General features: G+C 41.9%; 1 long non-coding RNA gene across 1 annotated transcript in view; it reads left to right on the forward strand.

Annotated features, from left to right (window-relative positions):
* LOC149450261 (uncharacterized) overlaps positions 1-24,764 on the forward strand; it is a 44,770-nt gene extending 20,006 nt beyond the window's left edge. Inside the window, exons 2-3 of the long non-coding RNA XR_016315278.1 lie at positions 18,973-19,078; positions 24,665-24,764. This is a non-coding gene — a long non-coding RNA (uncharacterized LOC149450261). The remainder of the gene's footprint in view (positions 1-18,972; positions 19,079-24,664) is intronic.
* The last annotated feature ends 1,791 nt before the right edge of the window (positions 24,765-26,555 follow it).

A 26,555-nucleotide genomic window follows, 5' to 3' on the forward strand; every position in this document is an offset into this window, starting at 1 on the left:
CAAGAATTGCGGAACCATTTTGCCTGGATGCGGATTCCACGTGATCCAAACGTGAACCCATGGCCCTTAGATCATTATGCAGGTCCCCTAATGCTGCAGTGAGTGTGGCTGTCAGGGTGGCCTTAATGTCAGCAGCCACAGCCTGAAGATCCCTCAGGGACAGAGATTGTGAGGCAGAGGGGACATCATGTTGAGGTACTGTGTCTGTAGCTGCCTGCATTTCAGAGCAGGAAGGGTTAACCACATTAGCAGCCGTGGAGAGGAGGAGGGGGGCGGAGGGGGACGCAGCAGGAGAAGGAGATGAAGATGGCTGCGACCCCTCCCTTTGCTGTTGGGAGCGGAAGAGCTCCGTTATGTGTCTCCCCTGCACACCCTGGCCCCGTGGGGAGCGCGATCGGGTACCGGATGAAGTCCGGTCAGTCTTCCCCATGATGTGACAGCTCCCTCTCACCCCGTTCCGTAGTGTAGCAACACAGAGGGATCCGGCCGGCGGGAGCTCTCTCTCTATGCGGCCATCTCCCAGCCGCGGCAGACCACGCCCCCCTTTTTTATATATTTTATATTTTTTATTTTTGGGTAATCTCTTTGGGTCTTGATTTTTTCACTATAATTGTGGGTTTTTGGGTTTAAGTCAATGAATATATGTATTATTGGTACTTCAGGGGAAGGATATTGATATGACCTTAAGGGATTTCTGAGGATTTTATATATATATGTGTGCTGATTTATACTTATTCATCTACCAGCATGTCTTTGGAGTGTGGGGAGAAACCCACAGTACCCAGGGATTCGCCTTGGTGACCCTGGTGCAGCTAGGTGTAAGTGCTAATCAGCTAGCCACTGTGCTACCCATGTTTATACGTGTTACTCAGTGGTTACAGATCTACTAGCCTGAAACAGTTGCATGGAGCTTGGTATCAGTGCTTCTACAATTTTGGACTATAAACCAATGGTTCTGGATGTGCAGTTGGCCACAGGGACAGAATGAAATGATTTACATTGTTCCACCCACTGTAATAAAATGGAGGATAAACCCCATATTTCTGGCTCTGTCATAGAAGTAAGACCCACAAATACCTTCCGTTTGAAGAGGGCGCTACTGTGTTGCTCACTAATTATTGGGGGGCGTTTTGTTTCTTTTTAGCACCCCTTCCCATAATGTTTCTAGTTGGCCTCTGTTGTGTTTTTCATGGTCATATAAATACAATCTATACATAAGAACAAGGATTTTAAAGCATTCGCATATATTCAATATTTGTTTTACTTAGTGGAACCCTATTTTGCAGAACAAAAAAAATGCTGTGACAAAATCTCCCCCAGGTTATTTATCTTTTATTTGAAAGGTTGATTTAAGAAGAATTTTACTGAAAAGAATTGTAAAACATGAAAAGTCCTCAGGATCAATGTGCATATAAAAATAATACCAGAGGACCGGTTAGGGGACATGTTGTTCATGTTTTTGTGTCTTGATTTATGAACAATCTGAAATGGGGACATGGGAAGATGAACTCTGCTATGGGGGACGTGTACGAATGCAAAAAATTTGCAACTCTTAAAAATACATAAATCTTTTAAACAGCATGCTGGAGGGGTGCCTTAAAGTTTCACGTGGTGCATATGCCTGCAACATGGGGAGATACCTTTTACATAGGGGGCTGCAAAGCCTCCTCCCTTGCAAGGCATCTTGTCCTCATGTTGAGAGACAAGGGCCTCTTTCTCATATGCTGGCCTCCATAAAGAATGTGGGTGTTTTTGAGGGGGGACATAAGGGAATGTAAAATCTCCCCCTACAATAAGGGGACCCTCAGAAATCCACCTCCTTCAAGGGGATTGAGTAAGGGATACATTTGTAGTTTAGTAGTTAGCCAGCAATGGTATTGATGCAAGTTTTTTTTGTATTGTGTTTATTTCAATGACATTTTTGAAAGTATAGACACACAAAGGAATATAGAAAACCTTGCATGTATTCCATGATGTCCGTTTCATGCTGAAGTGAGTGCTTTTAATGAAAAAAAAAGATACCATAGGTACTTTATGCGCACAAGCTCAATTCCAAATGAAGTTGGGACAGGGCCATGTTTACCATGGTGTAGCATGCCCTCTTCTTTTAACCATTTGACCTCTGGAAGGTTTTACCCCCTTCATGAACAGTGCATGTTTTGCTATTCAGCACTGTGATACTTTAACTGGCAATTGCTGGGTCATGCAACACTGTACCCAAATGAAATTTATATCTTTTTTTCACACATACTTACCTTTTTTGGTGGTATCTAATCACTACTGAGATTTTTTTAATATATTTTGCTACATAAATGAAAAAAATAATATACATTTTGAAAAAAAAAACACATTTTTCTTAGCTTCTGTAATAAATTTTGCAAACAAATAAGTTTGTGATGCTCCTGTAAATTGTAATTAAACTCCCCTGTATCAATTAGTAGGTGCTGACAATATAGAAATCACACCAGCAACCAGTTAAATTGGGGAAAAATTGACTCCACCTTTCTGTTGTGTGTCTCTGTGTGCCACATGGAGCATGGAGAAGAGAAAGAGCAGCAATAAATGGTGCAATGAGGATTTGAGAACATAAATTGTGGAAAAGCATGGACAATCTCAAGGTTACAAGTCCATCTCCAGAGATCTTAATGTCCCTGTGTCCACTGTGTGCAACATTGTCAAGAAGTTTACAGCTCATGGCACTGTAGCTTATCTCCCTGGATTTGGATGAAAGAGATAAATTGATCAAAGATTTTTTGAACGGTTGTGTTACGTACTGGACAGTGGAGCCCAAAATGACGAGGGTGGCCTCTTGTACAATTCCCATCCAAACACTCTTGGTAGTGGAAACAGCAATCTAGTACATCCTGGTCTTTCACATACTAGCACTGAAGTATCACTTGGTGACGTGGTGAGTCCCATAAGTGCAGTACAAGCTGGTGCGGTGGCGAGCACAAATATTATCTCGCAGCCACCAAGAAATCGCACACAGGCCCATAGAGCCCCTAGTATCCTCCCGGATGTGCTTGCAAATCCCGATTGGCAGCCCACAAATTCTGCAGCACCCGTACTTCTCCCATTCAGTGCCCAACCTGGAAATTCAGGTGTAGACAGCAAATTTAACTACTCCCCTTGATTTTTTGGAGCTGTTATTCATGGAAGATCTGTATGCATTGATTGTGGATCAAATCAATTTTTATGCACAATTTATATGCACAACAATTTGCCAACCAAAATTCAAACCTTGCCAGACCACTCGCATGGAAACCCATTACGGTTTCCGAATTTAAAGTTTTTTTGGGCCTAATCCTCAACATGGGCATTACTAAAAAAAAAAGAATTGCAGTTGTATTGGTCCACAGACCAGATTCATCATATGTCTGTGTTCTCTGCTGCCATGGCCAGGCATAGATATGAGAGTATAATGTGTTTTATGTGGATTGTGGGTGCAAAACTGGGAGAACATTAAAAAAAGAGGCTAAAACAAAGAGACATAACTATGCCTAGTGAGCAGGGCTTTTTTAGTGGGATTACGGGGGAACAGAGTTGTGGTACCTCCAGCACAGAATGTATGTACTGGCAAAGGGGGCTGTGGTGTGCTGGAGGGTTTATTGATGCTGCCTGCTGGGGATCTTTTGTAGCTGGAGGTGTAGTGTTGCTTGGGGGGGGGGGGGGTCTGTTGTTGCTGAGAGGATCTACTTTTGTGGGGAATCTATTGTTGTTGGTTTCCTGTTCTTAGCTGACAGGAGTGGAACCCGGTGTGGTCTTCTGCTGCTGTAGCCCATCTGCTTCAAGGTTCAACATGTTGTGCATTCAGAGATGGTATTCTGCATACCTTGGTTGTAACAAGTGGTTATTTTAGTTGCTGTTGCATTTCCGTCCACACTACTGCCACTCACTCATTGGATATTTTCTCTTTTTCGGACCATTCTTTATAAACCCTAGAGATGGCTGTGTGAGAAAATCTCCGTAGATCAGTAGTTTTTTAAATACTCAGACCAGCTCATCTGGCACCAATAACCATGCCACATTCAAAGTCACTTAAGTACCCTTTCTTCCCCATTCTGATGGTAAGTTTGAACTTCAGCAAGTCGTCTTCACCATGCCTAAATACCTTGAGTTTCTGCCTTGTGATTGACTGATTAGCAATTTGTGTTGCCAAACAATTGAACAGGTATACCTAATAAACTGGCTGGTGAGTTTGTATTGCACAGTGACATCATTCCCGGCCCTCAAGGTGCCAATTGACCTACCAGCATGTCTTTGGAGTGTGGGGAGAAACCCACAGTACCCAGGGATTCGCCTTGGTGACCCTGGTGCAGCTAAACGTACGTGCTAATCAGCTAGCCACTGTGCTACCCATGTTCATATGTGTTACTCAGTGGTTACAGATCTACTAGCCTGAAACAGTTGCATGGATCTTGGTATCAGTGCTTCTACAATTGTGGACTATAAACCAATGGTTCTGGATGTGCATTTGGCCACAGGGACAGAATGGAATGATTTACATTGTTCCACCCACTGTAATAAAAGGGAGGATAAACCCCATATTTCTGGCTCTGTCATAGAAGTAAGACCCACAAATACCTTCAGTTTGAAGAGGGCGCTGCTGTGTTGCTCACTAATTATTGGGGGGCGTTTTGTTTCCTTTTAGCCCCCCCCTTCCCATAATGTATCTAGTTGGCCCCTGTTGTGTTTTTCATGGCCATATAAATACAATCTATACATAAGAACAAGGATTTTAAAGCATTCACATATATTCAATATTTGTTTTACATAGTGGAACCCTATTTTGCAAAACAAAAAAAATTCAGTGACAAAATCTCCCCCAGGTTATTTTTCTTTTATTTGAAAGGTACATTTAAGAAGAATTTTACTGAAACGAATTTTAAAACATGAAAAGTCCTCAGGATCAATGTGCATATAAAAATAATACCAGAGGACCGGTTAGGGGACATGTTGTTCATGTTTTTGTGTCTTGATTTATAAATGATCTGAAATGGGGACATGGGAAGATGAACTCTGCTATGGGGGACGTGTACGAATGCAAAAAATTTGCAACCTTAAAAATACATAAATCTTTTAAACAGCATGCTGGAGAGGTGCCTTAAAGTTTCACGTGGTGCATATGCCTGCAACATGGGGGGGGATACCTTTACATAGGGGGCTGCAAAGCTTCCTCCCTTGCAAGGCATCTTGTCCTCATGTTGAGAGACAAGGGCCTATTTCTCATATGCTGGCCTCCATAAAGGATGTGGGTGTTTTTGAGGGGGGACATAAGGGAATGTAAAATCTCCCCCTACAATAAGGGGACCCTCAGAAATCCACCTCCTTCAAGGGCATTGAGTAAGGGATACATTTGTAGTTTAGTAGTTAGCCAGCAATGGTATTGATGCAAGTTTTTTTTGTATTGTGTTTATTTCATTGACATTTTTGAAAGTATAGACACACAAAGGAATATAGAAAACCTTCCCTGTATTCCATGATGTCCGTTTCATGCTGAAGTGAGTGCTTTTAATGAAAAAAAAAGATAACATAGGTACTTTATGCACACAAGCTCAATTCCAAATGAAGTTGGGACAGGGCTATGTTTACCATGGTGTAGCATGCCCTCTTCTTTTACCCATTTGACCTCTGGAAGGTTTTACCCCCTTCATGAACAGTGCATGTTTTGCTATTCAGCACTGTGATACTTTAACTGGCAATTGCTGGGTCATGCAACACTGTACCCAAATGAAATTTATATCTTTTTTTCACACATACTTACCTTTTTTGGTGGTATCTAATCACTACTGAGATTTTTTTAATATATTTTGCTACATAAATGAAAAAAATAATATACATTTTGAAAAAAAAAACACATTTTTCTTAGCTTCTGTAATAAAAAGTTGCAAACAAATAAGTTTGTGATGCTCCTGTAAATTGTAATTAAACTCCCCTGTATCAATTAGTAGGTGCTGACAATATAGAAATCACACCAGCAACCAGTTAAATTGGGGATAAATTGACTCCACCTTTCTGTTGTGTGTCTCTGTGTGCTACATGGAGCATGGAGAAGAGAAAGAGCAGCAATAAATGGTGCAATGAGGATTTGAGAACATAAATTGTGGAAAAGCATGGACAATCTCAAGGTTACAAGTCCATCTCCAGAGATCCTAATGTTCCTATGTCCACTGTGTGCAACATTGTCAAGAAGTTTACAGCTCATGGAACTGTAGCTTATCTCCCTGGATTTGGATGAAAGAGATAAATTGATCAAAGATTTTTTGAACGGTTGTGTTACGTACTGGACAGTGGAGCCCAAAATGACGAGGGAGGCCTCTTGTACAATTCCCATCCAAACACTCTTGGTAGTGGAAACGGCAATCTAGTACATCCTGGTCTTTCACATACCAGCACTGAAGTATAACTTGGTGACGTGGTGAGTCCCATAAGTGCAGTACAAGCTGGTGCGGTGACGAGCACAAATATTATCCCGCAGCCACCAAGAAATTGCACACAGGCCCATAGAGCCCCTAGTATCCTTCCGGATGTGCTTGCAAATCCCGATTGGCAGCCCACAAATTCTGCAGCACCCATACTTCTCCCATTCAGTGCCCAACCTGGAAATTCAGGTGTAGACAGCAAATTTAACTAATCCCCTTGATTTTTTGGAGCTGTTATTCATGGAAGATCTGTATGCATTGATTGTGGATCAAAGCAATTTTTATGCACAATTTATATGCACAACAATTTGCCAACCCAAACTCAAACCTTGCCAGACCACTCGCATGGAAACCCATTACGGTTTCCGAATTTAAAGTTTTTTTGGGCCTAACCCTCAACATGGGCATTACTAAAAAAAAAAGAATTGCAGTTGTATTGGTCCACAGACCAGATTCATCATATGTCTGTGTTCTCTGCTGCCATGGCCAGGCATAGATTTGAGAGTATAATGTGTTTTATGTGGATTGTGGGTGCAAAACTGGGAGAACATTAAAAAAAGAGGCTAAAACAAAGAGACATAACTATGCCTAGTGAGCAGGGCTTTTTTAGTGGGATTACGGGGGAACAGAGTTGTGGCACCTCCAGCACAGAATGTATGTACTGGCAAAGGGGGCTGTGGTGTGCTGGAGGGTTTATTGATGCTGCCTGCTGGGGATCTTTTGTAGCTGGAGGTGTAGTGTTGCTTGGTGGGGGGGGTCTGTTGTTGCTGAGAGGATCTACTTTTTTGGGGAATCTATTGTTGTTGGTTTCCTGTTCTTAGCTGACAGGAGTGGAACCCGGTGTTCAACATGCTGTGCATTCAGAGATGGTATTCTGCATACCTTGGTTGTAACAAGTGGTTATTTTAGTTGCTGTTGCATTTCCGTCCACACTACTGCCACTCACTCATTGGATATTTTCTCTTTTTCGGACCATTCTTTATAAACCCTAGAGATGGCTGTGTGAGAAAATCTCAGTAGATCAGTAGTTTTTTAAATACTCAGACCAGCTCATCTGGCACCAATAACCATGCCACATTCAAAGTCACTTAAGTACCCTTTCTTCCCCATTCTGATGGTCAGTTTGAACTTCAGCAAGTCGTCTTCACCATGTCTAAATACCTTGAGTTTCTGCCTTGTGATTGACTGATTAGCAATTTGTGTTGCCAAACAATTGAACAGGTATACCTAATAAACTGGCTGGTGAGTTTGTATTGCACAGTGACATCAGTCCCGGCCCTCAAGGTGCCAATTGACCTACCAGCATGTCTTTGGAGTGTGGGGAGAAACCCACAGTACCCAGGGATTCGCCTTGGTGACCCTGGTGCAGCTAGGCATAAGTGCTAATCAGCTAGCCACTGTGCTACCCATGTTTATACGTGTTACTCAGTGGTTACAGATCTACTAACCTGAAACAGCTGCATGGAGCTTGGTATCAGTGCTTCTACAATTTTGGGCTATAAACCAATAGTTCTGGATGTGCATTTGGCCACAGGAACAGATTGTAATGATTTACATTGTTCCACCCACTGTAATAAAAGGGAGGATAAACCCCATATTTCTGGCTCTGTCATAGAAGTAAGACCCACAAATACCTTCAGTTTGAAGAGGGCGCTGCTGTGTTGCTCACTAATTATTGGGGGGCATTTTGTTTCTTTTTAGCACCCCTTCCCATAATGTTTCTAGTTGGCCCCTGTTGTGTTTTTCATGGCCATATAAATACAATCTATACATAAGAACAAGGATTTTAAAGCATTCACATATATTCAATATTTGTTTTACATAGTGGAACCCTATTTTGCAGAACAAAAAAAAATGCTGTGACAAAATCTCCCCCAGGTTATTATTTTTATTTTATTTGAAAGGTAGATTTAAGAAGAATTTTACTGAAAAGAATTTTAAAACATGAAAAGTCCTCAGGATCAATGTGCATATAAAAATACCAGAGGACCGGTTAGGGGACATGTTGTTCATGTTTTTGTGTCTTGATTTATAAAGAATCTGAAATTGGGACATGGGAAGATGAACGCTGCTATGGGGGACGTGTACGAATGCAAAAAAAAATAGCAACCTTAAAAATACATAAATCTTTTAAACAGCATGCTGGAGAGGTGCCTTAAAGTTTCACGTGGTGCATATGCCTGCAACATGGGGGGGAGATACCTTTACATAGGGGGCTGCAAAGCCTCCTCCCTTGCAAGGCATCTTGTCCTCATGTTGAGAGACAAGGGCCTATTTCTCATATGCTGGCCTCCATAAAGGATGTGGGTGTTTTTGAGGGGGGACATAAGGGAATGTAAAAAACTCCCCCTACAATAAGGGGACCCCCAGAAATCCACCTCCTTCAAGAGGATTGAGTAAGAGATACATTTGTAGTTTAGTAGTTAGCCAGCAATGGTATTGATGCAAGTTTTTTATGTATTGTTTTCTTAATTGACGTTTTTGAAGGAATAGCCACACAAAGGAATATAGAAAACTTTGCATGTATTCCATGACATTTCATGCTGAAGTGAGTGTTTTTAATTAAAACAATGATACCATAGGTACTTTATGCGCACAAGCCCAATTCCAAATGAAGTTGGAACAGGCCCATGTTTACCATGGTGTAGCATGCCCTCTTCTTTTAACCATTTGACCTCTGGAAGGTTTTACCCCCTTCATGAACAGTGCATGTTTTGCTATTCAGCACCGTGATACTTTAACTGGCAATTGCTGGGTCATGGAACACTGTACCCAAATTAAATTTATATCTTTTTTTCACACAAACTGACCTTTTTTGGTGGTATTTAATCACTACTGAGATTTTTATTTTTATATTTTGCTATATAAATGAAAAAATAATATATATTTTGAAAAAAAACAAATTTTCTTAGCTTCTGTAATAAAAAGTTGCAAACAAATAAGTTTGTGATGCTCCTGTAATTTGTAATTAAACTCCCCTGTATCAATTAACAGGTGCTGACAATATAGAAATCACACCAGCAACCAGTTAAATTGGGGAAAAATTGACTCCACCTTTCTGTTGTGTGTCTCTGTGGGCCACATGGAGCATGGAGAAGAGAAAGATCAGCAATGAATTGTCTGAGGATTTGAGAACAAAAATTGTGGAAAAGCATGGACAATCTCAAGGTTACAAGTCCATCTCCAGAGATCTTAATGTTCTTGTGTCCACTGTGTGCAATATTGTCAAGAGGTTTACAGCTCATGGCACTGTAGCTAATCTCCCTGGACGTGAATGAAAGAGAAAAATTGATCAAAGATTTTTTTGAATGGTTGTGTTACGTACCTAACAGTGGAGTGGCTTCTTGTGTAATTCCCATCCAAACACCCCTGGTAGTGGAAACAGCGGCCTAGTACATCCTGGTCTTTCACATACCAGCACTGCAGTATCACTTGGTGATGTGGCATGTCCCATAAGTTCAGTACAATCTGGTGCGGTGGCGAGCACAAGTATTGTCCCACAACCACCAAGAATTCGCATACAGGCCTATAGAGCCCAAGGTATCCTTCCGGATGTGCTTTCAAATCCCGATTGGCAGCCCACAAATTCTGCAGCACCCGTACTTCTCACATTCACTGCCCAACGCGGAATTCAGGTGGAAACAACAGATTTAACTACTCCCCTTGATTTTTTGGAGCTATTTTTCATGGAAGACCTGTCTGCATTAATTGTGGATCAAAGCAATTTATATGCACAACAATTTGCCAACTCAAATTCAAACCTTGCCAGACCACTTGCATGGAAACCCATTACGGTTTCTGAATTTAAATTTTTTTTGGGCCTAACCCTCAACATGGGCATTACTAAAAAAAAAAAAAAATTGCAGTTGTATTGGTCCACTGACCAGATTCATCATATGGCTGTGTTCTCTGCTGCCATGGCCAGGCATAGATATGAATGTATAGTGCGTTTTATGCATTTCAATGACAACACACTCTGTTGTCCTCGGGGTGACCCTGAATTTGACCGGCTCCACAAAATTCAGCCCCTCGTAATTCACCTTAACCAAAAATATGCAGAAGTCTATACTCCCCAGCAAGAAATCTCCATTGATGAGTCCCTCATTCATTTTTCTGGCTACCTTGCATTCAAACAATTTCTCCCCAGCAAGTATGCCAGATATGGAGTCAAGATGTATAAGACCTGTGAGAGGAAAAAGATAGTCATGTGGAGCCCGATGGATGGTCAGACTACATGGGGAGTAGAGGCAAGATAGTTTGGGACTTGGAGTTATCCTTTTGCCATATGGGGTACCACTTAAACGGGGACAATTTTTATTCAAGTGTGCCACTATTTTGACATTTGTACAATCTTGGAATTGGCGCATGTGGCACCATGCGACATAATGTGTGACCAACAATAGAAGTGGGTGGATGCAGGACGGTATTTTCTAATGGTGGGCATACAACACACTTTTTCTGGCAGAGATTTCTTCTCTTTTTTTCGTTCAGCCATAGGCTGCATACAAAAAGAAAAGAACATAGCATATATACCCAAGAATCAGCAACGTACTGGTGCATCACTGGATTTTGAATGGTTATACCAGGATGATGCCTACAGCTGCAGGCATGATCCTGGTATTGTGTTTTTCAGCCAGGGATGGTCTCTCTTGTAATCCTAGTGACTAATTAGCTTCAGAATTGCTGTTACAAGCATCGGGAGACAATGCCCCCCCCCTCCCCTTCTGCCTTCCACGGCCTTCTTGGGCAGTCTGGTGCCATCGGAGGAACCTGAGAATGCAGCCGGTGTTTCTGTTAGCTGACCATAGAGCTGATTGGAGACTGGAATGATGCCAATCATCTATATAGACTAAGAAATTGGAAGTTACGAGCATTTCATCACTTCAGTTTCGCAGGATATAAACAGCACCATTTGTAAATTGGGAAAGCATCTAATCACACCGATCTTGGTGAGATTAGATAATGTAAGGGCAGAGGAGATATCTAGAGTCTAATACACCCCAGATTTCTCAAAAAAGAATATATGACAATGCCCAAAGAAGTTATAGGGGATATTTGCATTTCCTGTGATAGCATTAAAAGTGCTAAAAAAAAATGAAAGGGACAGTGTAAAAATATAAAAATTCAAAATAACCTAAAAATAGCACCCTTGCTCCCCCGCATGCGCATCTGCGTGCGCAAGCATTGACCCTGTGCCGGTATGTAAACACCATGCATGTGAGGTATCACCGCAAACGTCAGATCAAGGGTAGTAATTCTAGCACTAGACTTACTTTTTAAATCTAAAATGGTAGCTTTTAAAGCATTGCCTATGGATATTACAAATGTATGCAGTTTGTCTCCATTCCACGAGGCATACGCAGTTTTAAAGCATGTCATGTTTTGTATTTATTTACTCGGCATACCATCATCTTTTATACTTTACCAAATAATTGGCCAATATATTGTGTTTTTGTGCATTAAAAGTAAAAAAAGGTTTATTTTTTCAAAATATTTGCATTTGAAAAATTGCTGCACAAGTACTATGTGACAAAAAATTGCAGCACCCACCATATTTTCCTAGCAAAAAATACTGATTTTTTTTCATGTGAACAAAGTGTCAGAAAAGGCTTGGTCTTCAGGTGGTTAGAAGAGTGAATGATGTGTGGCATAAACGTCAAGTGCTGGGAATAAAATGCCCCCACCCCCCAAAACGACCCCTTTTTGGAAAGTAGACACCCCAAACTATTTGCTGAGAGGCATGTTGAGTCAATAGAAGAATTTATTTTTTTTTACCAAAAGCTTTTGGAAAATGACTAAAAATTTTTTTTTTCTTTTACACAAAATTGTCACTTAAATGATTTATTGCTCACACATGCTATGGGCATATGTGGAATTACTCTCCAAAATACATTCTGCTACTTCTCCCGAGTATGGAGGTACCACTTGTGAGAGACTTTTTGGTACCAACATTACTGCATGAATACTGTTTTGTTCAAGCAAACAAGGATAAAGATGACACCTAACAGGTTGTCACATGAGGCTAATACACTCTGAGGGCTGGTTCATGCATTTCCAAATGTATGTTTTTGACGCATTTTTGATGCATTAGTTCCAATGTATTTGTTATGCATTCCAGTTCATTTTCCCCCCTCTTTTTCTTCAAATAGGGACATGTGCATTCCAGTGCATTTTTGGTGCATTCCGGTGTGTTTTTAATGTGTTTTACTGCGTTCCAGTGCAGTTCTGTGCAGAAAAGATGCAGCATGTTCTACTTTTTTTATACAACCGGAACACACTGGAACTCCAAGCACAGATGTGAACTATGGCATTGTCAACCATATAACCTACTTTCTGTGCATTTTGGATGCAGAGAAAAAGCAACTGAAACACATGTACATAGTGTGAACTGACACTAAAGGAATGTTTCCACTTACACTATGAAAGGGTTATCTGTTCTATCTGTTCTCCCAGCCTTCCAGGCAAATAATCCTCCTCAGAATCTTCCAAAAGAAGATTCAGGTGAGCTTGACTGTATGAGCCCTGCTGGTTCAAGCAATCAGGGATAAAGAAGTTGACACCAACAATTTATCACATTCATTAACTATTTGGTCAATACATTCTAAAGGAGTTGCTTCCACTCACCTTGTGAAGGGGTCATATATTCTGCCAATCAGCAGTCTCAGAACCTTCTGAAATCAACCCTTGCTAGATTCGTCCAAAGAACATTAGGACAAACATGACTGTATGATTCCTGCTTTGTTTAAGTAGATGGTTATTAAAATGATGTGACCAAGTTGTCACAATTAATTAAGCATGTGGTCAAGCCACTCTAAAGGAATTGCTGAATTCACATTCTGCAAGGGCCATCTATTCTGGCAATGTCCAGTCTTCCTTTTAGGGCCTTTATAACTGGTCTCAGAGTCTTCTCAAGCCAATAAATCCATCAGTCCCTTCTGAACAAGAAGATGACGACCTTTGTCCAGGTTGTCGATTCCTCCTTTTGTAAGGTTGATGAAATTCCTTTGAATAGAAGCAAAGCTGTAGAAGTATTTCAAGTGCCTCCAGAGGAATGCTTGACAATTCCCTTATGGTGACTGAATCAAGTGCCTGTTCTACAAGATTGGAGCATGTTGTCACAGCATGATGTCAAGGGTTTTGAATCACCCCTTTTGCCAGTGTGTCCCTTATGGGATTGGCCAGATACCTGACTTTACTATTAGAAGATGCTGTGGCCTTCAATGACATTCTCAATAACTGCATTGTTCTTGATCTTGGAAGGTGAACTCTGAATTAATAGTGGTCAGTTTGGCTTCCTGCTTCAAGATGAACATCTGTTGAGTTAAAGGAGACTGAAGTTCAAGAGTCCGTTTCCATGCTCACTCCAGAGAGGGTTGGTTTTTGCATTTCTGACTGGGAGTCAAAGAAAAAGCCAGCACATAATACAAGAAGTCAGTGAAGAGCTTAATGTCAGCATGCTTTCTGGTATTTTGGGAAATGTACCATCCATACATGTCTTATGGGCACTTGGTTCCTCTTTGGACATAGGTACAGCATTGGTGACTGACACATAGTCACTCAAGGCAAGCATTTCAGGACATATTTGGGATATCTTTCATCCTTCATGTCTCAGATCCAGAAGGTCAGGTAGACTCATTTCCTCACCCCCTATCAAGTTGGGTTTCCAAACTTCTAGCAGTTAGAGGGCCTATGTCAGAAAATATATATTACACCCTGTATGGAAGCAAGCCAAAACTTGTAGTTGGAGAAGCAGAATATTCTGCGATGTCATTCCCATATGACAATCTAGTGGCTGGTGGTGCAGCAAGACACCAGAAAAGTAGAACTGAATTTCAGGCTCTCCTAGCCTTCAGTTACTTCATCCAGGGTGGACCTGGTGAAGTTAGACAGCAAAACAAGGGGGCACTTAGTGTCTCCCTCCTAAAGGAAGTTTCTCTGATTCTAGGGTTGGCCCAAGTCAATACCTTGTAGCTACCTGCTGCCTATGTGCTCGGTCAGAGGAATCTTTAGGCAAACAATTTGTCCAGGACAATCCTGGATGACAATGAGAGGTAGATGCTAATAGATCTTATGAAAGCAAAGAAGAACAGCACTAACAGTGTCTATAGGGGAATATTACATAAATTCACAATATTGCTGCTGATCAAAGTTTTATACTGGGCTCTTCACAAGTCTGTCACATTCTGAAGTTTCTGTAGGTGGGGCTTGATTTAGCTTTATGTGTAAGTACGCTATGGGACCACATTTCAGCTACAGTTGGGCAAAAAAGTATTTAGTCAGCCACCAATTGTGCAAGTTCTCCCATTTAAAAAGATGAGAGAGGCCTGTAATTGGCATCATAGGTAGACCTCAACTATGAGAGACAAAATGAAGAAAAAAATCCAGACAATCACATTGGCTGATTTGGAAAGAATTTATTTGCAAATTATGGTGGAAAATAAGTATTTGGTCAATATCAAAAGTTCATCTCAATACTTTGTTATATATCCTTTGTTGGCAATGACAGAGGTCAAACGTTTCCCGTAAGTCTTCACAAGGTTGGCACACACTGTTGCTGGTATGTTGGCCCATTCCTCCATGCAGATCTCCTCTAGTGCAGTGATGTTTTGGGGCTGTCGCTGGGCAACACAGACTTTCAACTCCCTCCAAAGGTTTTCTATGGGGTTGAGATCTGGAGACTGGCTAGGCCACTCCAAGACCTTGAAATGCTTCTTACGAAGCCACTCCTTCGTTGCCCAGGCGGTATGTTTGGGATCATTGTCATGTTGGAAGACCCAGCCACGTTTCATCTTCAATGCCCTTGCTAATGGAAGGAGGTTTGCACTCAAAATCTCACGATACATGGCCCCATTCATTCTGTCCTGTACATGGATCAGTCATCCTGGTCCCTTTGCGGAGAAACAGCCCCAAAGCATGATGTTGCCACCCCTATGCTTCACAGTAGGTATGGTGTTCTTTGGATGCAACTCAGCATTCTCTCTCCTCCAAACACAACGAGTTGTGTTTCTACCAAACAGTTCTATTTTGGTTTCATCTGATCATATGACATTCTCCCAGTCCTCTTCTGGATCATCCAAATGCTCTCTAGCAAACTTCAGACGGGCCAGGACATGTTCTGGCACTGCAGGATCTGAGTCCCTGGTGGCGTAGTGTGTTACTGATGGTAGCTTTTGTTACGTTGGTCCCAGCTCTGTGCAGGTCATTCACTAGGTTCCCCCGTGTGGTCCTGGGATTTTTGCTCACCGTTCTTGTGATCATTTTGACCCCACGGGGTGAGATCTTGTGTGGAGCCCCAGATCGAGGGAGATTATCAGTGGTCTTGGATGTCTTCCATTTTCTAATGCTCCCACAGTTAATTTGTTCACACCAAGCTACTTGCCTATTGCAGATTCAATCTTCCCAGCCTGGTGCAGGTCTACACTTTTGTAGGGGGTAGGTAAGTGAGCGCAAACAGATAGGGTAAGCAGCTAACATACAGGGTAATCCTCAGTACCTTAGAATGTAAAATGTAGATGGGGTATGTAGCGCTGTTGGCATGTGACGTCATTCACGCATGCGCGGTAATCCGGAGTGGCGCTTAATGCGCATGCACGACCGCGGCTATTTCTATTTGGCGTCTGGGGGCAGGATCTACCCCTTTGAAAATGAGCTTTCGCTCGAAACATGTTAGGGGATCCACCCTACTGACGCCTTTACTACCAGGGAACCACTAGCCACCAGGGAATCTCTTTACTAGACCTGGATGAGTATTCTTTAATTGCAAGTCTTGATGTATATGCTTTTATGCTGATGAAACCACTAGCCACCAGGGACTTATCAAATAGACCTGGATGTGTATGTCTTTCATGCTGAGTGAACCACTAGCCACCAGGGAGCCTATGTATTGGGCCTGGATATATTCTTTTATACCAATGTGAGTTCCTTCTTTTAGTTTACATTTAATACTCTAAATAAACGTACTTCACCATTAGTACCTTCTTGCCTCCTGGCTCGTTTTTTAATGAGCTTTGCAAGGTGGTGATCTGGAATCAAGAGCCAGAGGGGGCCTGGACAGCGTTGGACCTGTTGACCCGGATGTCCTAATGTGACCAGATGTTGCCCATGCTGCTGACCAGACCATGATGCCTGGTTGCTGTTAATTTACATACAATGCTCATATTGTGTGTACTTGTGGTAAGCTCACAACCTCACTAATCTTTTCTCACTCCATTGAACGGGATTTGGAACATCATTTGATCATATCCACCTTCCTTCCTGCTACATTATATGAACTACTTTATTGTTACTATATATGGTGACACTCTCTTTGTTTGATATTTGTTCAGGTCTACACTTTTGTTTCTGGTGTCCTTCGATGGCTCTTTTGGTTTTCACCATAGTGGAGTTTGGAATGTGACTGTTTGAGGTTGTGGACAGGTGTCTTTTATACTGATAACAAGTTCAAACAGGTGCCATTGATACAGGTAATGAGTGCAGGACAGAGGAGCCTCTTAAAGAAGAAGGTACAGGTCTGTGAGAGCCAGAAATCTTGCTTGTTTGTAGGTGACCAAATACTTATTTTTCACCATAATTTGCAAATAAATTCTTTCCAAATCAGCCAATGTGATTGTCTGGATTTTTTTTCTCATTTTGTCTCTCATAGTTGAGGTCTACCTATGATGTCAATTACAGGCCTCGCTCATCTTTTTAAGTGGGAGAACTTGCACAATTGGTGGCTGACTAAATACTTTTTTGCCCCACTGTATCTTTGCCTTCACCGACATACAATGGGCATCCAACACTCAGTTATACTGTCCTCCAAGCTGCAACTTGGTTGAAACCTACCTGAGGGATTGTTTGTGAAGTGGGATCTCTCATTGGTGTGGGACTTGTTTGCATCAGATGCCTTCAATCAAAATGGCTACTTGTGGTACCTCTCGCTGAAACTGCTTTCCTGGTGGCAATTACATCAGCCAGAAAAGTGTCCGTATTAGCAGCCCTGGGTTTTAAAAACCCTTTCTTTTGTTCTCATGCTGATGCTCAAGATCGTGCCAAAGTGTCCTTCATAGTCCATATCACATGGAAAGTTGTTCTTCCCACATCCCTTTTGGGGAGTACCCAAGATGTTAGCCCATCAGTTGTGGGTCAAGCTTTAAAATATAACATCAAGGCGACATCTGACATCAGGAAGTCAGAGCACTTGTTTATCATTCCAGGTAAAGCGTGTAATGATTTTATGGCTTCCAACAAGATTATTGCCTCCTGGTTGGTGAAGCTCATTTCCATGGCCTACAAGTTGAAAGGGTTGGCTGCAGCAGGGGGCATCACTTCACTGTCTACCCAAAGGGTTTCGACTTTGTGAGCAGCAGCAGGCTGAGTGTGCCCAGACACTATCTGCAAGTCAGCTACGTGGGGGTCAATACATATGTTCATGGCTCATTACTGTATAGAATTCTTAATGACAGTTGAGTTTGGCAGAGGCATCCTGGCTGCTGCTTTTTAGACAGAATTGAGGAGTGTGTAGCATTATCCCTGCCCTGTTTGGCTAGTTAGTTCCCAGTTGTGCTGACATGGAGCTGTCAGGAAAACTGAATAACAGATACTTACTGTAATTTTCCTTTCCTGACTGGCTCCATGTCAGTACAATTCCCAGCCAGCTTGGTATGACTAGTTACAGAACACTGAGGCTGGGAAAAATGGGAAAAATCAGGATTGAAAGAGAAATATAGAAAACTCTAAACTAGGAAGTTATTTTAAGTTATTGGGCCTGGAGAGAAATGGAGATCTTGCAGAGGGGAGGGAGGGGGGAAGGGGGGAAAAGGTGGGTTGGGAGGGAAGGGAAAAAAAAAAGAGGTAAATAGAAGGGACAAAGTAGAAATGTTGAGAATATTTATATGTATTGTGTCTCTTTTTACGGAATTTTTGTAATAACACGAAAAATTAAAATTAAAAAAAAAAAAAAAAAAGAACACTGAGGCTGCAGGTGGGCTAAAATTTATGAGTTAGGTCCTGGAAGCATGGGGGAGTGGGGGCCTTTACCCAGCTGTGCTGACATGGAGGAAAGGAAAATTACGGTAAGTATCTGTCATTCAATTTTCCATTTTCTTGCATGAAAACATTTCTAACAGTGTATGTGATTTTCATTAGGTAAAGTCCATTCATTCTTAAATCAAATATCAAAAGCAAACTAAATCTTTGGCATTTGAAAGTTTTGAAAATTGTTGTACAAATTTTCCAAAGACTTTTTTAAAGAATTTTTGCTTGAAATTCTATCTATGGCCAGCTATCCTTTTGTGTCCACTCTTTCATTTACCTACAGATCAATGGGATTAATGTAAATCTGCAGATGCTGTCAGTTAAATCGAAATGAAACTCATTAAAGAAAAACAAAAAAACCTGACAGGTAGGATTTTAATGACAGAAGAGACCCTGTTTGTCTCAATAGTCAAAAATGCTTCACCTGGCCTGTCAGTGGTAATATACACTGAACCACATACGCACAGCTCAGACTACATTTACAGCACTGTTCTGTGCTTTGATCATGTGACTCTCATGAGCATCGTCATTGCAGCCCGGCCATTCAAGCGGCTGAACAGAGCGAGTCCAGAAGGAAGACCGAGAGAACAGATATGTGCCCAAGTGCCAACAGAGCAGCACCGGAGGGCATCAATTGACAAGTAAGTCTGCCATACTGTGCTAAAATTCTGTGTGTACTAGAAGATTATGGCATAATCCACTTGGGTGCCCATTAAAAAAACACCCAAAAATGCACAACCTCTTTATTTGTAAATCATCTGCTTTGTACCAGAATGATAATTTTTTTTAACAGAAAAACCAGAAGGATAATTTAAGTGTAATTTTAAACAGGACAAATTAAAAGAGAAGTATGGGGTTTGTTTTTTTCCCAAAATTATACTTACCTGGATGGATGCAGCATCAGTCCAATGCTGCATCTGTCACCCGCCAGCTCTAAGTGTGATAAAAATGCTAAAACAGAAATTTTTTTTCTTTTACATTTTTATGTAAGGATTGCATAAAAATAGAAAAGTTCATTTTTGAAGGACAGTATCACATTTATCCTTACAAAAAAAATTTCTTTATCATCTTAACTGCTTCCCGCCCACTCTGGCATCTCTTTTATGTATACTTTTGTATACTTTTTAAGTATACTTTAGAGAAACATGGACAGAGAAAAGCATGCAGGCTGCCATCATTGCTTGTTTCTGAACCCTCATACAGGCTGTCTAAAAAGTCAGCCACAAAGACAGTATTGAAGCCACTGACAGCCATGCAACTAGCATTTTCAAAATATATCATGGAAGGTCAGTTGGCTCCTATCTAAATTTCATATGCACTTGAGATGGAAGGTAAAGGACCTTAGATTGTGAGCTCTTTGATGGAACGGACTGATGTGAATGTACAATATGGAAAGCAGTGTGAAAAATTGTTGGCAATATTTAAAGATCTGTACTAATAAAACGTGGAGCACCAAAGCCAGTCTCTGGTCATTCCATAATGGTATCCTTAATGCATCAATGTGGTGAGTTGTAGAAAAACCTGATATTCAGGTTTGAAATGATCTGAAATGAATTAATGTTGAGTAACACATAAAGACAATGCACAGAAATAAAAACACCTACCGGTAATTTGTAGAATTACCTGCAGAGTTTCCTAGTAGGAAAGTTGTTTCTATTTCCTCCACAACCGCTATAGATGAATTTTTCGCATCTATCCGGGTCTTTATTATGGAAAAAGCAATCATTATGCTTCTTTCATGATCCCCTCTCTGCAGGTAATTTACTGATTGGATCTGGAAAATACAAAAACACATGAATATCAGCAACATAAACAGAGATAATGGATGATAAAAAGCAAAACTGTTGGAACCAAACCTTACAGAAAAAGTGTAATCAGGGCTGGGTATACCATTAGACTGAAGACCTGAGCTCATACCTCCAACAGGTTTCTGTAGGTCTGTTCTGTGATTTGAGCTAAAATTTTATATATAAACTATAATACTCACCACTGACAACTGACCACCAAAGCTGGGGCACTATTCCTCCCATTGATGCCAGGGCATCTTCCAGTACCACTGGGACATGCCCTTTCAAGCCACACCCAATATTCCTCTCCAGTTAGTCACATCTACATTTTTTCCCCACCCACCATTGTAAACACCGGCTGTGCCAGGATTTCCCTGATTTTTTTAAATGCTGAAATTGAGAGGTGTTTCCCCTGCAATTTTTTTCCTACCCAAAGAAATTACAGATTTTTCATATCAGGATAAAACTGAGATCATGAAAACAGTACCATACCTCAAACTAGCAGGAGGAAATGTAACCGCTTCAATACCGGGCACTTTTACCCCCTTCCTGTTTAGGCCAATGTTCAGCTTTCAGCATTGTCGCATTTTGAATGACAGTTGCGCATTCATGCAACACTGTACCCATAAACATTTTTTAAAATCTTTTTTCACACAAATAGAGATTTCTTTTGGTGCTATTTAATCACTACTGAGTTTTTTTTTTTTTTTTGTAGCTAAATGCACAAAAAAAACCCTGAAACTTTTGAAAAAAATAAAAATAAAAAAACTTCATAAATTTAGGTCAAAATGTATTCTGCTACATTTTGTTGGTAAAAATACCCCAAATTAGTGTATATTATTTAGTCTGTAGGAAAGTTATAGAGTCCACAAACTATGGGATATACACTATGTGTCGGGGATCGCCGCGGCGCTGGCCTCGGCGCAGGCGCAGTGCGCCGCCCTGTGCAGGGACGCGGGCACTAGGTCCTGGCTGGTCACGGCGTTCGAGTCCGCGCATGCGCAGTAGAGGCCGCGGGCGCGCACTTGGCACCAATGACAGTGCAGGGCGCGATATTTAAACGGCTCTGGGCTGTCATTCAGTGCCTTCTGGTCCTGTATCCTGTATCTGTAAACCTGTGTATTGTGAGTTACTGAGCCGGGTTGTACCTGACCTTGTTGTATTCTCCTGCCCAGATCCTTGCTTTGCTTGACCTCTCTCCTGGATGCCCCCTATTAGATCTGACCTTCTGTTGCTGACCTGGCGTGTGACCCGACTACTCTCTGCCCGCTGCTTTGTACCGCACCATCCCCACAGTTACCGACCCGGCCTGTCTGACCTCGCACTTGCTCAGCCATCCATCCATCCATCCCAACGGGGTCACCTGACCTCCTCATATCAGGCTCTTCCCCGTGGGAGCCCCTGGTGAATACTGCTACCACTGACAGGTGTACTCAGTAGCCACGACCTGGTCTCAGGGTACTCCAAGTCCATCCCCACCATCAGGGGCCCTGGTAAACAAGTACTCTGGGGCTTAGATTCCGTGTGCTGGGGACATCTGACCAGTGGAGTGCTAGTGGTACCGCTGGGCGGTCCCTTACACTATGTTACTAAAAGTATTGGACCAGCCCTCCAAATCCTTGGATTCAGGTGTTCCAATCACCTCCATGGCCACAGGTATATAATATCAAGCCCCTAGGCATGAAGACTGCTTCTACAAACATTTGTGAAAGAATGGGTCACTTTCAGGAGCTCAGTGAATTATCAGTGTGGTACTGTGATAGGTTGCCACCTGTGCATTAAGTCCTTCTGTGAAATTTCCTAGCTACTAAATATTCCACGTTCAACTGTTAGTGGTATTATAACAAAGTGGAGGCAACTAAAAACAACAGCAACTCGACCACAAAGTGATAGGCCACATAAAATGACAGAGCGGGTTCAGTGCATGCTGAAGCGCACAGTGGGCAGAAGTTGCCAACTGTCTGCAGATTCAATAGCTAAAGACCTCCAAACTTCATGTGGCCTTCCGATTAGCACAACAATAGTGCGTAGAGAGCTTCATGGAATGGGTTTGTCAGGGTCCTGTCCATGGCAGGAGTTCTGGAAGATCTGGCATTTCTGCCAGTACTCTACATGGCTGCAGAAGTACACAAGTCTAAGTCTGGTGCCAGATGGCCTTTATAAGGAGGCTCATCACTTCCTCTAGTTGCTGGATGATCTCTAGCTCCCTCTTCCTGGTTCCTGTTTCCTGTGATTCTGACTTGTGATTTCCTATTACCGACTGGGCTTGCTCCTGGACCTGTCTACTCTGATTTACCCCTGATCTGACCTTGGCTTGGCATACGGATACTCTTTCTCTCTCTCTCGCTCCTCTGTGAATGACCTCGGCTATCCCATCTGACTATGGCCACTATGATTCCCACCTGGTACCTGCCCTTGGCTTGAACTGACTACCCAGCAAACATCCAAATCCCGGAAGGGCTTGCATACCACACACAAACACCTCCTGTCTGCAGACCTATCTCCGTGCACAAGCTGTGCTTCCGAGTGGACCGCCAACCAGAACTCCTACAGGCGACCTGTGCAACTTTGGGCCAAACTCCCACTGTCCCACTCTCAGGGGAGTCCGGAACTTAGCCACAAGGGAAGCCCTCTCTCCATTGACCTCCATCACCAGGTACGTGATAGGGTTTCCATGGCCAAGCAGCTGCATCCAAGCCTTACATCACCAAGTTCAATGCAAAGCGTTGAATGCAGTGTCGTAAGGCACACTGCCGCTGGACTCCAGAGCAGTGGAGATGTGTTCTCTGGAGTGATGAATCACGCCTCTCTGTCTGGCAATCCGATGGACGTGTCTGGGTTTGGCGGTTGCCAGGAGAACGGTACTTGCCTGACTGCACTGTGCCAAGTGTAAAGTTTGGTGGAGGGGGATCATGGTGTGGGGTTGTTTTTCAGGGGTTGGGCTTGGCCCCTTAGTTTTAGTGAAGGAAACTCCTAAGGCATCAGCATACCAAGACATTTTGGACAATTTCATGCTCCCACCTTTGTGAGAACAGTTTGGGGATGGCCCCTTCCTGTTCCAACATGACTGTGGACCAGTGTACAAAGCAAGGTCCATAAAAATATGGATGAGTGAGTTTGGGGTGGAGGAACTTTTCTAGCGTGCACAGAGTCCTGACCTCATCCCGATAGAACACTTTTCAGATGAGAGGAGACTGTGAGCCAGGCCTTCTCGTCTGACATCAGTGCCTGACCTCACAAATGTGTTTCTGGAAAAATGGTCAAACATTCCCATAGACACCCTCCTAAACCTTGTGGACGGCCTTCCCAGAAGAGTTGAAGCTGTTATAGATGTAAAGGGCGGGCCAACTCAGTTTTGCTCCCCTACGGACTAAGACTGGGATACCATTAAAGTTCATGTGCGTGTAAAGGCAGGTGTCCCAATACATTTGGCAATATAGTGTATATCTGATAATCGATCAGTCCTGATGTACTGATGGCCAATCTCATTTCGTGAGGCCTGAAAATGCTAGGATAGTACAAATACCCCCCAAACGACCCATTTTTGGAAAATAGTCCAAAGTATAGTAAGAGGCATGGCGAGTTTTTTTTAAAGTTGTAGTTTTTTTGTTACAATTTTTTGGAAAATGAAGAAATTAAAAAAAAAAAATCACAATGTATTTTTTTTTACATATTGTCACCAATCCATTACAGTGTTATCATATAACTGGTGTGCCGGTGATCAGGGACAATGATTGATGACAGTATGTAAAAAATAATATAAATAATAATAATTGAATTTTTTTTCTATTATTTTTTTCTTTTTATTAACCTCCCTAGCGGTCTGATTATGTCAGTATTTCTGTGCTCAAAGCAGTACATTATTTTGCATGGAAATATGTTGTTTTTTCATTGTAGGCCTGTAATTCTTAAGAATAACTCTCTGAAATCTGTCCGAACAAGAGTCTAGTAAACATCCCGGGTATGATAAAATTTGAAACACGAAATCATAAATTATAATATAATAAGTAATCATAAAAAATAATAATATAATAATAAATTTAATTCAATAATATAATCAAACCAAAAACACTGAAATGTGAAATATAGCGCCAAGTTCGCACATCACTGAGCTTAGTCGCAAAATCGTTTTCAGTGTCTGATGACGAATTTCCCCACAAATCATTATCACTCAATTCTGCAAGTGGTTCTAATTTACTATCACTGTTCCCTAGCTGGTCTAAAACTGCTTTTGACCTAAAGGGACGCTTTTTTGACGCCATGGACTTTTCTCAGTTTCCAGGCAGAAAGAACTGAAAGAAAATGCAGGCAGGGCACAGGACAAAGCACTCGGGACAAAATGTATGTGAAATGGTTTGATACAGTAATGTTATACTATGAGATTTTAGTGTATTGAGTGAATGTCACTTTTAAAATTTTTGAACGTCCTGACACTTGCAGAGAACAGAACCCGGAGAACGAATGCTGGCATCGGCCGGAGGAGATGGCTGGGGACGATGCAGGGGGGACATTGCGGGAGCGCATGACAAGGTAAGTGCTGGAGGGAATCCCTGAGCAATGCTGCAGGGTAATCCCGAGTGTAGCTCGGGGTTACTGCTTTTGGTACTGAAATTTTACCCCGAGCTACACTCGGGAATACCGCCAGGGGGGTTAAATCTTTTTACTATTTTTTTTCAACACACTGTGACCAGAGCCATACAATGTTCTCATAGTAACATTGTGCTACTTTGGGCAAGTGATCAGGATTTTTTTTTTTTTACACATTTTGATTGCTAATACCAATGTATTTCCTTGATTTCAATCATTTTTACTAAATGAAACTAATTAATTTAGCCTTTTGTTGTGATTAACTGTGATTGGGCAAAGCTCATCACATGGTACATATGGGCTGTGATTGGCCCTGTCTGTGCTATGTGACCAATCACAGCTAACAACACAATTTTATACAAGGATTGCATGAAGCCATCCACTGTATACAATTGTTATGTGACCTGCTGTGATTGGTCACATCGGTCACATGACACTGGTAGTGATCTGTCGTCCGCTGTGCCCCGTGGACACAGCCGGTGACAGATCATGCTGCTGTATGGCTCTACGGCTGTATGAGCGGCACCTTCTGACAGGATGTCTTATGATTTCTGCTCAGAAGGAGAAGCGTCCCACTTGGCCGTCAATCTGCTATAGGCCGAGCTGGAAGTTGGTAAAGAATAATGTTAGGAACGATTATTTTATTGAACAATAAGTTTATGCTTGAAAGAGATTTCCAGCAGAGGTAGTGAGCCAGTTAACAGTGAATTTAAACATACTTGAGACAAACAATGGTCTATACTACAAAAATAAAGAAAAGACACACAGTGGCCTTCACTCCTCTATGATTTATCCTTTATCCTGTATGTTCTCACAAACATTTATGAGAAGTTATAATCAGCAGAATAAAGTTTCAGACAAACAATGGAAATCCATCTCTGGGTGTAATAAATATTTATTCATGAACAATGTTATAGAAACTACCTCATACTAATAGTTCAAGGTAAATAAAGGTACAAATCAGGGGCGGACTGACCATTTGGAAATGCGGGCACTGATCGAGGGCCCGTAGTCATTAGGGGGCCCCATGAGATGCCCCGGTACCTTTTCCATAGGATTTTTTGAGTTTGGGCAAGGACACAGGGGCCCCATGATCCCCTATTGCCCGGGGGCCCCATGAGTTGTCAGTCCACCCCTGGTACAAATAGAACAAAGAGAAAGAGACAGGATAGCTAGAGATGAAGGGAGGATATAAATAATTATAATAATATATGTACCACACATATAATGGGTAGGATACATACAAGGCTAAATCAAGAAGGTAAATCTGCAGCAGGGACACAAACAACAATACAAACCTAATAGGAGTATTAAGCCTACTACACTCAAAATAAAGGAAAAATGGATTTTAGCTACAAATAGAAGTTTTTACTGCAATGATTTACAAATACTTGTGAAACCATACTACAATATAAGGCACCCCTGTGTATACACAGTATAATCATTTTCTATGCACAACCGGTGCTCTTCTAGCTGCAGAGGTGAGCTGAAACATCAAGAGACTGCTGGTTATCACAGTAAGGATCAATGTGGTTTTCAAGCTGTAGTCTCATGTCTTGGTCACCGCAATTAAGAGTTGGTGTTGCTCTGTAGAGTTTGTATGATCCCAGATCCTTGCTGAATAATTATAGAGAGAGAAGAGACCTCACCCAGAGCAAGACCGGTCAGGTCAGTTGGTCTGCCCCTGAGGGTGATTTTGATACATCTGGTAGACGAGGACCGGTTAGAGGACTAGCTGTTCTTG

The sequence above is a fragment of the Staurois parvus genome, unplaced genomic scaffold (assembly GCF_062004578.1).
Source record: "Staurois parvus isolate SC_StPar_1 unplaced genomic scaffold, SC_StPar_1.0 ptg000576l, whole genome shotgun sequence".
Lineage (NCBI taxonomy): Eukaryota > Metazoa > Chordata > Amphibia > Anura > Ranidae > Staurois > Staurois parvus.